Source organism: Dipodomys merriami, unplaced genomic scaffold (assembly GCF_024711535.1).
Source record: "Dipodomys merriami isolate MVZ:Mamm:240054 unplaced genomic scaffold, mDipMer1.0.p SCAF_19, whole genome shotgun sequence".
In the NCBI taxonomy this organism is placed as follows: Eukaryota; Metazoa; Chordata; class Mammalia; order Rodentia; family Heteromyidae; genus Dipodomys; species Dipodomys merriami.
In genome coordinates this window covers 28,956,831-28,966,647 of record NW_027203270.1, presented here as the reverse complement: position 1 = coordinate 28,966,647, position 9,817 = coordinate 28,956,831, and the positions used below count along the sequence as shown (strand labels likewise).

The 9,817-nt window shown below is 42.3% G+C and overlaps 1 long non-coding RNA gene across 1 annotated transcript; it reads left to right on the top strand.

Moving 5' to 3' along the window:
• Nucleotides 1-2,352: 2,352 nt before the first annotated feature.
• Nucleotides 2,353-4,939, top strand: LOC138831075 (uncharacterized). Its single transcript, XR_011373105.1, has 3 exons — nt 2,353-2,639; nt 2,738-2,816; nt 3,236-4,939. It is a non-coding gene; the product is annotated as an uncharacterized lncRNA (long non-coding RNA).
• The last annotated feature ends 4,878 nt before the right edge of the window (nt 4,940-9,817 follow it).

Below are 9,817 nucleotides of genomic sequence, written 5' to 3'. Positions count from 1 at the left end.
AGCAGGAAACAGCCAAGTGTGGTGGTTCACTCCAGTAATACCAGCATTTGGGAGGTGGAGGCCGGAGAATTCAGTCCATGGTCAGTCTGGGCTACATAGCAAAACTGCCGGAGAAAATGTTTTTTAAAGGAGCCCAGTGCTGGTGGCTCATGCCTGCAATCCTAAACTACTCAAGAGGCTGAGAGGTGGAGATCGTGGTTCAAACTTAGTCTGGGCAGGAAAGTCTATGAAACTTTTTTTTTTTTTTGGTCCGGTTGTGGGGCCTGAACTCTGGGCCTGGGCGCTGTCCCTCAGCTCTTCAGCTCAAGGCTAGCTCTTTACCACTTGAGCCACAGCGCCACTTCCGGCTTTTTTGTTTTTGCTTATGTGGTGCTGAGGAATTGAAACCAGGGCCTCAGGCATGTAAGGCAAGCGCTCTATCGCTGAGCCACCTTCCCAGCCCCTGAAACTCAACTCTAATTAACCACCAGAAAACCAGAAGTGGTGCTGTGGCTCAAAGTAGTAGAGCACTAGCCTTAAGCTAAAAACTCAGGGACACCATTCAGGCCCTGAGTTCAAGCCCCACAACCAAAAAAAAAAATTTTTTTTTAAACTTTTGAGACACAGAATGGTAGAAAGTACTGGGCACTGGTTGCTCATACCTATAATCTTAGCTACTTAGGAGGCTGAGATATGGGGATTGTGGTTCAAAGCCATACTGGGTAGGAAAGTCTGTGAGAATATTGTCTCCAATTAGCCACCAAAAATCCAGAAATAGAGATGTGGCTCAAGTGGTAGAATGCTGACCTTGAGCAAAAAAGCTCAGGGATCCTGGCGCTGGTGGTTCACGCCTGTAATCCTAGCTACTCAGGAGCCTGAGATCTGAGGGTTGTGGTTCAAAGCCAGCCCAGGCAGGAGAGACCGTGAGACTCTTATCTCCAGTAAACCACTAGAAAACTGGAAGTGGTGCTGTGGCTCAAGTGGTAGAGTGCTCACCTTGAGCTGAAGAGCTAAGGGACAGCGCCCAGCCCAGGCCCAGAATTCAAGCCCCACGACCGACAAAAAAAAAAAAAAAAAAAAGCTCAGGGACAGTGTTCAAGCTCTGAGTTCAAGCGCCAGGAGTAGCAGGTACACACACACATACACAAATGTAGAAATTAAGATAGGAGTCTTGTCTTTTTTTTTTTTTTAGACATCAAGACTTCAGATTTCCATCTTTCTTCCCTCAGAAGCCATTTGGATTTATGTTTCTACTCACTCTTTTTTTGTTTTTTGTTTTTTGTTTTTGGGTCTGGTTGTGGGGCCTGAACTCTGGGCCTGGGTGCTGTCCCTCAGCTCTTCAGCTCAAGGCTAGCACTCTACCACTTGAGCCACAACGCCACTTCCGGCTTTTTTCTTTTTGCTTATGTGGTGCTGAGGAATCAAACCCAGGGCCTCAGGCATGCAAGGCAAGTTCTCTACCACTGAGCCACCTTCCCAGCCCCTTACTCACTCTTATGAGTGACTAGTCATGAGGATATTTTCGTGGATATAATCATGTGGATAATGCCGTGCTGAATTCAGTGAAGGACACGAAGAAAAGGGTAGATGATACTGGCACAGACATGAAGGGCCCAGAGGAGGAAAGGTCTCAAAGTCAATCCTGTAAATGGAATCACGTGACACAAAGCCTTGAACCCGTGCAGTCAGGGTCAGAGGGCTCCCAGACCAACAGGGTGAGCCAATCTTGGGCAGGAGAAAGACTGTGGACTTTAGAGAGTGGGAGCTGGGTTGTCAGTCTCAGATCCGGAAAGCTCCTGACCACCTCTGAGCCCCAGGCGTACAGACCTGAAGACCCACTGGCAGACTGAAATTCCACCACATGTGAAATCCCTGGCACAGGGACAGAATCGTGTAAATGGCCATCCATCACCAAGGAGGCCTCACGTTCCCCAGAATATGACCTCTGAACTCGCCAATGGCCCATTCATCCAACCACCAGCCATAATTCTGCTGAGACAATTTGCAACAAATGTGTGAAAGAAAAAAGGAAGAACAAAAGCAGTCTGGAGAATCTATTCTGTGTGTGTGTGTGTGTGTGTGTGTGTGTGTGTGTGTGTGTGTGTGTGTGTGTGTGTGTGTGTTCCCCTCCCCTCCTTTCTCCCCTAGCACCAGGCTGGGAATAGACACTGAGTATCTAAAAGCAGATAGCATTTCCATACAAAGGGGCAAAACTGGATTCCTTGGGAGAAAATTGAGCCTCTTTGCCTTGGTGGGATCTAAATGTAGCAGTTCCCTGGTTAGCCACCCTGGGCTTTGTGATTGGTTGACTGTGGTGGTGGGGGAGGGGCTCAATAAGCTGCTAAAGGCTGGAGTCACTGCATCTCCCCGTCTCGGTCCTGAGAAAGGGAGAGGATAACAAGAGAGTAAAGGAGCCATTTCTCTGCACTGACTGCCACCTTGGCGTTCACAGCTCCCATCTCCCCAGAATCCAGTGCCTCCTCGGCCTAAGACTGCGCAATGCTGGATATTTTCATCTTGATGTTCTTTGCCATCATAGGCTTAGTCGTTCTGTCCTACATTATCTATCTACTTTAGTAGCTGCGGCAGGGAGCCTGCAGAACAGCTCCGAGGCAAAGGATGGAGCTGAAAGGCCCAGCATTTTTCTTGTTGATGCACAGGTGGATTTTTTTTTCTCTTCTTCTTTTGATCATTACTTCAGGTATTGATTCAAAAAAATCAAAAGAGAACTTATTTTGCTTTTTTTTTTTTTTTTCAGATGCACTGACGAAGCATTTCTCAGGCCACTTTGAAAAGAACAAGAAATGCAGGCTACGTTCTTTGAGACCTAACTTAAGGTACGATCTTTCACAATTAAAAAGCAACCTCACAATCTATCGGATTTTCCAAGTAAGATGGCTGGGAGTGATGTGTATGGCAGGGAGAAACTGCCATTTCCTAAATTCTTCCTCCAGTTAGGTGTACAGCTAACTTGTCCATTTTCCCTGACAATTAGAGGTAAAAATGCATATTTATATGTCCGCCTGGTGCTCTACTATGTTGGTATAATTGCATTAATTCATTAGTAGCTCAGTCTCATCTAAGGATGAGGTAGCAAATGAAATTTATTGGGGGCGGGGAAGTGTTTGTTTTTCCCAGCTGTGAAATTTGGCAGGGAGGAAGGAGAAAGTCTGAATTCCCTTCCTGATCTCTGGCTACTACGTAATACCTTTGCAATGTTCCTATCTGAGTGTTTTTGTTTCTGAATTTCTCATAGCTCCTATCAGCAGTCCAGCAAGAAGTCTCTTATCATCATCATCAGTCTTGCTGCCTGACAGACTTCTAGTGCATCGGGGCTTGGTTAATCGCTGGCAAGCAAGGGACTTGGTGAAGTAGAGACAGAGGTACTCCCGGACTATCAGGAGTTCATGCATTCACCTGGCAGGTGCTGAGTGCATTTGAGCTGTTAGAGCCTGTTGAGAATACCAACACTTGGAAATGTAGACTCATTAGTCACCATGGAGAGCTGTTCAAAAGTTCACATGGGGAATCTTTCCTTAAGTCTAGATGCAATGGCACAAGATGCTAAAATGAGTCCACCCCTTTCTGTCTCACAGGCAGAAGATCCCTTGTAAGTTCAAGGTGCCTCTTATCAGTGTTTCTGCAGGTTGTATAATCTGAGGTTGTGTGGTCTTAGCTCACTCTCCAGTCAAAAGAAACTTGGGCTGGGAAGATGGCTTAGTGGTAGAGTGCTTGCCTTGCATGCATGAGGCACTGGGTTCCATTCCTTAGCACCACATAAACAGAAAAAACTGGAAGTGGTGCTGTGGCTCAAGTGGTAGGGTGCTGGCCTTGAGCTGAAGAGCTGAGGGACAGCACCCAGGCCCAGAGTTCAGGTCCCACGACCAACAAAAAAAAAAGAAAAAAGAAACTTCTCATTGGACTTACCATTTCTTCCACAACTAGACCACTTGTGTACAGCTTTTCATGCAAAGAATGAAATGTTATTTAGTTCTCATTCTTTGTGTCTAATTACAAATTATTAAAGCAAAAACGGCTAATCTCAGCTTGGGCACCGGTGGCTCACACCTATAATCCTTGCTTCCCAGGAGGCTGAGATCTAAGGATCATAGCTCAAAGCCAGCCTGGGAAGGAAAATCTGTGAGACTCTTATCTCCAATTAACCACCAGAAAACAGAAGTGAGGCTGTGGCTCAAGTGGTAGAACACTTGCCCTGATCTGAAGAGCTCAGGGACAGTTCAAGCCCATGACCAGAAAAAAAAAAAAAAAAGAAAAAAGGCTAATCTTACCTGATTTAGGAAAAATCTCTTACCCCAAAGACTAATTTGTTTTGCTTATTTTGTCAAATGATCCTTTTCTAGGAAAAAACAACCAAAACCAAAAACCTGTCAATGCAGTTCTTCACCCAATTAGGTTGAAGAAACTATATACCTTGCTGGGCACCCATGGCTCACGCCTGTAATCCTAGCTACTCAGGAGGCTGAGATCTGAGGAAGAATTTAAAGCCAGCCTGGGCAGCAAAGTCTGTGAGACTCTTTTATCTCCAATTAACCACCAGAAATCTGGAAGTGGCACTCTGGCTCAAGTGTTAGAGTGCTCACCTTGAGCTGAAGAGCTCAGGGACAGCACCCATGCCCAGAGTTCAAGCTCTACAACCGACAACAACAAAAAGGAACTATATATCTTGAGATTCAGATTAGAACTGGCCCCCTGATTTGTAGTAAGTATTCCTTTGAAAAATTCATCATAATTCATATGGTTTCCCTTTCAAGCTTAAAAATAAAGTTGGGTGGAGGGTGCTGGGGAAGTGGTAGAGTGCCTGCCTAAGTAAGTGTGAGGCCCCGAGTTCAAACCCTAGCACCCCTAAAATTTATAAAATAATGCAAATCAAATAAAAATGAGACAGATGAGATTAATGGTTTCTTGTAATGATTGTATAATATTGTGTTCCATTGCTATTTTAAAAGAAATAAAATTAAGCCAGGTGCTGGTGGCTCACTCCTAGCTATTGAAGAGGCTGAGATTATGAGGATCAGAGTTCAAAGCCAGCCTGGGAAGGAAAGTCTGTGAGACTCTCATCTCCAATAGACTACTCAGAAAAGGCTGGAAGTGGCACTGTGGCTCAAGTGGTAGAGTACTAACCCTAAGCAGAAGCAGCTCAGAGACAGCACCATGGCCCTGAGTTCAAGCCCCAGGACTGGCAAAAAATAAAATAAAACAGTATAATAGATGTCATGATTAAAATAGAAAACTTGAATTTTAAAATCCTGGACAAAAGTAGACATGTGGAACATACCTATAGTCCTAGCTACTGGAGCAGGAGGATTGTTTCAGCCCAGAATTTCAGGGACAGTTTGAGGAACAAAATAAGACCCATCCTCTTTTTCTTTTTCTCTTTCAGTAAGGATTGAATCCAGGGCCTTGAACATACTAAGCAAAGCACTTTACCACTAAGTCACAATGCAGCCCAAGATCCTCATCTTTTAAAAAATAAGTAGAGGGCTGGGAAGGTGGTTCAGTGGTAGAGTGCTTGCCTTGCATACATGAGGCCCTGGGTTTGATTCCTCAGTACCACATAAGCAGAAAAAGCTGGAAGTGGTGCTGTGGCTCAAGTGGTAGAGGGACAGTGCCCAGGCCCAGAGTTCAGGCCCTATGACTGGCAAAAAAAAAAAAAAAAAAGTAGAATTGATGTGGTGGTTTACGCCAGTAATCTCAGTTAATCAGGAGGCAGAGATCAAGAGGATTGAGGTTTGAAGCAAGCAAAAAGTTAGCAACCAAAAAGCTGAGTTCAGTGATATATACCTGTTATCACAGCTATCAAGAGAAATGTAAGTAGGATACTCTAGTTTTAGAACTTCTGTCTAGCAAGATTGAGGTCATGAGTTCAAATCTAGTACTGCCAAAGTAGTAATAATAATATGCACAAGAAAAAACACTGTTGTCTTCTAACAAATTATGTGACTTTCAATGTGTCATTTAAATTTTAGGGCTTTCATTTATTGTTAGATGAAAGGTGATAAAATATTAATATTCATAGTCTCTCTCATTTAAAAAAATATAGAATTCTAGGATGCATTATTTTGAGAAACTACACCGAAAGCAGAATTCACACAGAACAAATTCATTTTTTTTCCTGTGTCCCCTTATATTCAGAACAAATTCTTAGTTTACCAGCCTTTCTTTGCTCCCCCAACATGATATTTTATAATTTTATAATTTTAAGCAATATGGGTATATTTTGAGAATGGCAATATTTATTTACTCCAAATGTATATCAGGAATAATTTGCATAGAGTCTTCCATGAAAACATTCCTTTGACTCTTTCACTTAGGGTCTCAATGGATGTGTAGTCCAGGCTGACCTTAAACTCAAAATCTTCCTGCCTCAGCCTCCTAAGTACTAGGATTATAGATATGAGCCATCACATCCAGCTTCAAGCTATAATTTTCTACTTCAAGTCAAGACATCCTTTCTGAGGCAAATATAAGTGATATATTGGAGAAATCGAAAGCACAGTTAATTATGGTCTTTACCTTGTGAACTCACTCTTCCTGTTTTAGCTTCCTAAGGGGCTGGGGATAATTTTTTAAAGTTAAAACATGATAAAACTTTGAAAATATGATCTCTGTAATAAACTTTTATGTAAATTTTACAAGTCTGTATTATGTAACATTATATCTAATTCTGTTTGTCTAACAATGTAGTTAAAAGCCCGAATAATTGTAAATTATTTAGAAAAACACTAAAAGACATAATGCTAGTAAGAATCATCCCACTAATACCTACGTGGATAAAAAATGGTTTGATGGAAAAGATATAGCTTGTTTCAGGCTAAAGGATTATCATGAAATAGATTTGAGAAAGCTAAATAAAAACAAATGTTACAAAATTAGAATAACCTACATTTCATTTTTCTTTTTTTTTTTTTTGGGTCCAGTTGTGGGGCCTGAACTCTGGGCCTGGGCGCTGTCCCTTAGCTCTTCAGCTCAAGGTCTATCACTTGAGCCACAGCGCCACTTCTGGCTTTTTTCTTTTTGCTTATGTGGTGCTGAGGAATTGAACCCAGGGCCTCATGCATGCAAGGCAAGCGCTCTACCACTGAGCCACATTCCCAGCCCCCATTTCATTTTTCTTGAGCTTGATAATGGAATGCCATAATTAATAAATTTCAGAAAATGTACTTCTATTTTTATTTTGTTTTGTTTGCCAGTCCTGGGGCTTGAACTCAGGGCCTGGGTGCTGTCCCTGATCTTTTGCTCAAGGCTAGCACTCTACCACTTGAGCTATAGTTCTACTTCTGGCTTTTTCTGCATATGTGGTACTGAGGAATTGAACCTGGGGCTTCGTGCAGGCTAGGCGAGCATTCTACCACTGAGCCACCTTCCCAGCCCTGTTTTGTTTTGTTACCCTGCCCCCCACTTCGTTGTTTTGTTTTTTTAAGGCTTAGATTTAGCATTATTCTAGCTTCAAAAGCCCTGGGAGGGGCTGGGAAGGTGGCTCAGTGGTAGAGCGCTTGCCTTGTATACCTGAGGCCCTGGGTTCGATTCCTCAGCACCACATAAGCAAATGCCTTGAGCTGAAGAGCTGAGGGACAGCGCCCAGGTCCAGAGTTCAGGCCCCACGACCGGACCAAAAACAAAAAAAACGCCCTGGAAATATCATTTTATTTTTAAATTACTCAAAAACAATGAGGATTTCCCTTAGTAATTAAGGTACTTAAGCCTAGTTGAGATTGAAAATTGTTTATTGTAAATTACAGATTTGGCTTCATCAAACTCTAAATATTTGCTAAATCCAGAATAGCCTCTTCTAAGTCAGTTTTGTCAGTTTTGTTCCTAGCTATTTTAAACAAAAATAAAACCAAAGCCATATGTAAACAAGGAAACAGCAACAACAAAAAAACCTTGACATTATCTTCTATTATAAATGCCAGGCTGAGTGCTGGTGGCTCACACTTGTAATCCTAGCTACTCAGAAGGCTGAGATCTGAGGATCATGATTCAAAGCCAGCCTGGGCAGGAAAGTCTGAGACTCATCTTCACCTAACCACCAGAAAACCAGAAGTGGTGCTGTGGCTCAAAGTGGTAGAGTGCTAGCCTTGAGTACAAAAGCTCAGGGACAGTATCCAGGCCCTTGAGTTCAAGTCCCACAACCAACAAAACAAACAATAAATCAGGGCTAGGAAGTGGCTCAGTGGTAGAGTGCTTGCCTTGCTGAGGGACAGTGTCCAGGCCCCACGACCAACAACAACAATAAAATAATAATCAGATAAATCAAATATTTAAGGACTCCTTTGCTACTATAAGACACTATAAGAGTGATCTAGTAATCATTGGAAATTGCAGGTAATCCATAATACCTGATTACATATTTTGGGTTTTGGAACAGGTGTTAAACTGTAATAATTGTAACAATTCTAGTCTAGAAGCAATTGCAATATGAATTGCTCAGGGGTTTGATTTCTGAACTAAATAGATTGCTGTTCTACTTACAGATGGTTGTTGAATTCATAAGTTGCTAGCAAATAAAAAACAGTTAAATTTTATATGTTATCCTATTAAGGATGTGCCTATATTAATAAATATAAATAACTGATGCCAATTTTTTTTTTTTTTTTTGCTGGTCCTGAGACTTGAACTGTGCACTTGGGCACTGTCCCTGAGCTATTTTTGCTCAAGGCTAGTACCACTTCCAGCTTTTTCTGAGTAGTTTATTAGAAGAGTCTCACTGACTTTCCTGCCAGGGCTGGCTTAGAACCATGGTCTCAGATCTCAGTATCCTGAGCAACATTTTATATTAAGACAATTCATCAAGCTGGAGTGTAACTCAATAACAGAGTGTATATCTAGCTTGGGTTAGGGGCTGGGTTCAATATCATCACCATAAAAAAAAAGACAATGCATTTTTCATGGTAGATCTATAATTAACAGCTTAAAAAAAGCTAAGTTCCTCCTCTACATGCAACTCAATAACTTGCATAATGACAAACTCTGTACCAATTGGAAATGTATCTAAGTTTAATTAATTTTTATTAATATAAGAAATTAATAAGATTCCACAAATATTAAGTATTTAGATATCAAAGACAATAAATTCTGGTGAGATAAAAATGCACAATTTGAAGTTTTTTTTGTGTGTTTTTTTTTTTTTTTTTTTGGTTGGTCATGGGCTTGAACTCTGGGTTTGGGCACTGTCCCTGCGCTCTTCAGCTCAAGGAGAGTGCTCTACCGCTTGAGTCACAGCTCCACTTCCGGATTTCTAGTGGTTTATTGAAGAGAACAGTCTCACAGACTTTTCTGCCAGGGCTGGCTTTGAACCATTATCGTCAGATCTAAGCCTCCTGAATAGCTAGGATTACAGGCGTGAGCTACCGGCGCCCGGCTGCACAATTTGAAGCTTTATGCAACTTTAAGAAAGCAATGATAATAGAATGTTACCAAGTTTTTTCTAATTTTTTTTTTTTGGGGGGGGTCCGGTCGTGGGGTCTGAACTCTGGGCCTAGGCGCTGTCCCTCAGCTCTTCAGCTCAAGGCTAGCACTCTACCACTTGAGCCACAGCGCCACTTCCGGCTTTTTTCTTTTTGCTTATGTGGTGCTGAGGAATCGAACCCAGGGCCTCATGCATGCAAGGCAAGCGTTCTACCACTGAGCCACCTTCCCAGCCCCTGATTTTTTTTTTTTTGTGCCGGTCCTGTGCCTTGAACTCAGGGACTGGTCCTGTCCTGAGTCTTTTTTGCTCAAGGCTAGTGTTCTACCAGTTGAGTCACAGGTCCACTTTTTGGTGCTTCACTGGAAATAATAATCTCACAGTCTCTGGCTTAAAACCAGGATCCTCAGA